The sequence below is a fragment of the Anthonomus grandis genome, chromosome 15 (genome assembly GCF_022605725.1).
Source record: "Anthonomus grandis grandis chromosome 15, icAntGran1.3, whole genome shotgun sequence".
NCBI classification, from domain to species: Eukaryota; Metazoa; Arthropoda; class Insecta; order Coleoptera; family Curculionidae; genus Anthonomus; species Anthonomus grandis.
Window position 1 is genome coordinate 22375110 of NC_065560.1, and position 5101 is coordinate 22380210.

The following is a 5101-nucleotide window of genomic DNA, read 5'->3' on the forward strand; positions in this document are numbered from 1 at the left end:
ACGGTTTTGTCTTAGTTTCGACGTTCTGAATCCAACGAGACTATTCCCAAAGTCGTAGCTCTTTTACTAACCGAGATACAAATTTTTGGTTTCCATATATGTGCACCAAAAACCAAAAGTTTGGAAGTCTGTATCTCGGCTTCTATAAGTACTAGCTTTAAAAATCCAACGGTTCTGTCTTAGTTTCGACGTTCTGAATTCAACGAGACTATTCATAAAGTCGTAGCTCTTTTACTAACCGAGATACAAATTTTTGGTTTCCATATATGTGCACCAAAAACCAAAAGTTTGGAAGTCTGTATCTCGGCTTCTATAAGTACTAGCTTTAAAAATCCAACGGTTTTGTCTTAGTTTCGACGTTCTGAATCCAACAAGACTATTCCCAAAGTCGTAGCTCTTTTACTAACCGAGATACAAATTTTTGGTTTCCATATATGTGCACCAAAAACCAAAAGTTTGGAAGTCTGTATCTCGGCTTCTATAAGTACTAGCTTTAAAAATCCAACGGTTTTGTCTTAGTTTCGACGTTCTGAATCCAACGAGACTATTCCCAAAGTCGTAGCTCTTTTACTAACCGAGATACAAATTTTTGGTTTCCATATATGTGCACCAAAAACCAAAAGTTTGGAAGTCTGTATCTCGGCTTCTATAAGTACTAGCTTTAAAAATCCAACGGTTTTGTCTTAGTTTCGACGTTCTGAATCCAACGAGACTATTCCCAAAGTCGTAGCTCTTTTACTAACCGAGATACAAATTTTTGGTTTCCATATATGTGCACCAAAAACCAAAAGTTTGGAAGTCTGTATCTCGGCTTCTATAAGTACTAGCTTTAAAAATTCAACGGTTTTGTCTTAGTTTCGACGTTCTGAATCCAACGAGACTATTCTCAAAGTCGTAGCTCTTTTACTAACCGAGATACAAATTTTTGGTTTCCATATATGTGCACCAAAAACCAAAAGTTTGGAAGTCTGTATCTCGGCTTCTATAAGTACTAGCTTTAAAAATCCAACGGTTTTGTCTTAGTTTCGACGTTCTGAATCCAACGAGACTATTCCCAAAGTCGTAGCTCTTTTACTAACCGAGATACAAATTTTTGGTTTCCATATATGTGCACCAAAAACCAAAAGTTTGGAAGTCTGTATCTCGGCTTCTATAAGTACTAGCTTTAAAAATCTAACGGTTTTGTCTTAGTTTCGACGTTCTGAATCCAACGAGACTATTCCCAAAGTCGTAGCTCTTTTACTAACCGAGATACAAATTTTTGGTTTCCATATATGTGCACCAAAAACCAAAAGTTTGGAAGTCTGTATCTCGGCTTCTATAAGTACTAGCTTTAAAAATCCAACGGTTTTGTCTTAGTTTCGACGTTCTGAATCCAACGAGACTATTCCCAAAGTCGTAGCTCTTTTACTAACCGAGATACAAATTTTTGGTTTCCATATATGTGCACCAAAAACCAAAAGTTTGGAAGTCTGTATTTCGGCTTCTATAAGTACTAGCTTTAAAAATCCAACGGTTTTGTCTTAGTTTCGACGTTCTGAATCCAACGAGACTATTCCCAAAGTCGTAGCTCTTTTACTAACCGAGATACAAATTTTTGGTTTCCATATATGTGCACCAAAAACCCAAAGTTTGGAAGTGTGTATCTCGGCTTCTGTAAGTACTAGCTTTAAAAATTCAATGGTTTTGTCTTGGTTTCGACGTTCTGAATCTAACGAGACTATTCCCAAAGTCGTAGCTCTTCTACTAACCGAGATACAAACTTTTGGTTTCCATATATGTGCACCAAAAACCAAAAGTTTGGAAGTCTATATCTCGGCTTCTATAAGTACTAGCTTTAAAAATCCAACGGTTTTGTCCTAGTTTCGACGTTCTAAAACCAACGAGACTATTTCCAAAGTCGTAGCTCTGTTACTAACCGAGATACAAATTTTTGGTTTCCATATATGTGCACCAAAAACCAAAAGTTTGGAAGTCTGTATCTCGGCTTCTATAAGTACTAGCTTTAAAAATCCAACGGTTTTGTCTTAGTTTCGACGTTCTGAATCCAACGAGACTATTCCCAAAGTCGTAGCTCTTTTACTAACCGAGATACAAATTTTTGGTTTCCATATATGTGCACCAAAAACCAAAAGTTTGGAAGTCTGTATTTCGGCTTCTATAAGTACTAGCTTTAAAAATCCAACGGTTTTGTCTTAGTTTCGACGTTCTGAATCCAACGAGACTATTCCCAAAGTCGTAGCTCTTTTACTAACCGAGATACAAATTTTTGGTTTCCATATATGTGCACCAAAAACCAAAAGTTTGGAAGTCTGTATCTCGGCTTCTATAAGTACTAGCTTTAAAAATCCAACGGTTTTGTCTTAGTTTCGACGTTCTGAATCCAACGAGACTATTCCCAAAGTCGTAGCTCTTTTACTAACCGAGATACAAATTTTTGGTTTCCATATATGTGCACCAAAAACCAAAAGTTTGGAAGTCTGTATCTCGCCTTCTATAAGTACTAGCTTTAAAAATCCAACGGTTTTGTCTTAGTTTCGACGTTCTGAATCCAACGAGACTATTCCCAAAGTCGTAGCTCTTTTACTAACCGAGATACAAATTTTTGGTTTCCATATATGTGCACCAAAAACCAAAAGTTTGGAAGTCTGTATTTCGGCTTCTATAAGTACTAGCTTTAAAAATCCAACGGTTTTGTCTTAGTTTCGACGTTCTGAATCCAACGAGACTATTCCCAAAGTCGTAGCTCTTTTACTAACCGAGATACAAATTTTTGGTTTCCATATATGTGCACCAAAAACCAAAAGTTTGGAAGTCTGTATCTCGGCTTCTATAAGTACTAGCTTTAAAAATCCAACGGTTTTGTCTTAGTTTCGACGTTCTGAATCCAACGAGACTATTCCCAAAGTCGTAGCTCTTTTACTAACCGAGATACAAATTTTTGGTTTCCATATATGTGCACCAAAAACCAAAAGTTTGGAAGTCTGTATCTCGGCTTCTATAAGTACTAGCTTTAAAAATCCAACGGTTTTGTCTTAGTTTCGACGTTCTGAATCCAACGAGACTATTCCCAAAGTCGTAGCTCTTTTACTAACCGAGATACAAATTTTTGGTTTCCATATATGTGCACCAAAAACCAAAAGTTTGGAAGTCTGTATCTCGGCTTCTATAAGTACTAGCTTTAAAAATCCAACGGTTTTGTCTTAGTTTCGACGTTCTGAATCCAACGAGACTATTCCCAAAGTCGTAGCTCTTTTACTAACCGAGATACAAATTTTTGGTTTCCATATATGTGCACCAAAAACCAAAAGTTTGGAAGTCTGTATTTCGGCTTCTATAAGTACTAGCTTTAAAAACCCAACGGTTTTGTCTTAGTTTCGACGTTCTGAATCCAACGAGACTATTCCCAAAGTCGTAGCTCTTTTACTAACCGAGATACAAATTTTTGGTTTCCATATATGTGCACCAAAAACCCAAAGTTTGGAAGTGGGTATCTCGGCTTCTGTAAGTACTAGCTTTAAAAATTCAACGGTTTTGTCTTGGTTTCGACGTTCTGAATCTAACGAGACTATTCCCAAAGTCGTAGCTCTTCTACTAACCGAGATACAAACTTTTGGTTTCCATATATGTGCACCAAAAACCAAAAGTTTGGAAGTCTATATCTCGGCTTCTATAAGTACTAGCTTTAAAAATCCAACGGTTTTGTCCTAGTTTCGACGTTCTAAATCCAACGAGACTATTTCCAAAGTCGTAGCTCTGTTACTAACCGAGATACAAATTTTTGGTTTCCATATATGTGCACCAAAAACCAAAAGTTTGGAAGTCTGTATCTCGGCTTCTATAAGTACTAGCTTTAAAAATCCAACGGTTTTGTCTTAGTTACGACGTTCTGAATCCAACGAGACTATTCCCAAAGTCGTAGCTCTTTCACTAACCGAGATACAAATTTTTGGTTTCCATATATGTGCACCAAAAACCAAAAGTTTGGAAGTCTGTATCTCGGCTTCTATAAGTACTAGCTTTAAAAATCCAACGGTTTTGTCTTAGTTTCGACGTTCTGAATCCAACGAGACTATTCCCAAAGTCGTAGCTCTTTTACTAACCGAGATACAAATTTTTGATTTCCATATATGTGCACCAAAAACCCAAAGTTTGGAAGTGTGTATCTCGGCTTCTGTAAGTACTAGCTTTAAAAATCCAACGGTTTTGTCTTAGTTTCGACGTTCTGAATCCAACAAGACTATTCCCAAAGTCGTAGCTCTTTTACTAACCGAGATACAAATTTTTGGTTTCCATATATGTGCACCAAAAACCAAAAGTTTGGAAGTCTGTATCTCGGCTTCTATAAGTACTAGCTTTAAAAATCCAACGGTTTTGTCTTAGTTTCGACGTTCTGAATCCAACGAGACTATTCCCAAAGTCGTAGCTCTTTTACTAACCGAGATACAAATTTTTGGTTTCCATATATGTGCACCAAAAACCAAAAGTTTGGAAGTCTGTATCTCGGCTTCTATAAGTACTAGCTTTAAAAATCCAACGGTTTTGTCTTAGTTTCGACGTTCTGAATCCAACGAGACTATTCCCAAAGTCGTAGCTCTTTTACTAACCGAGATACAAATTTTTGGTTTCCATATATGTGCACCAAAAACCAAAAGTTTGGAAGTCTGTATTTCGGCTTCTATAAGTACTAGCTTTAAAAATCCAACGGTTTTGTCTTAGTTTCGACGTTCTGAATCCAACGAGACTATTCTCAAAGTCGTAGCTCTTTTACTAACCGAGATACAAATTTTTGGTTTCCATATATGTGCACCAAAAACCAAAAGTTTGGAAGTCTGTATCTCGGCTTCTATAAGTACTAGCTTTAAAAATCCAACGGTTTTGTCTTAGTTTCGACGTTCTGAATCCAACGAGACTATTCCCAAAGTCGTAGCTCTTTTACTAACCGAGATACAAATTTTTGGTTTCCATATATGTGCACCAAAAACCAAAAGTTTGGAAGTCTGTATCTCGGCTTCTATAAGTACTAGCTTTAAAAATCTAACGGTTTTGTCTTAGTTTCGACGTTCTGAATCCAACGAGACTATTCCCAAAGTCGTAGCTC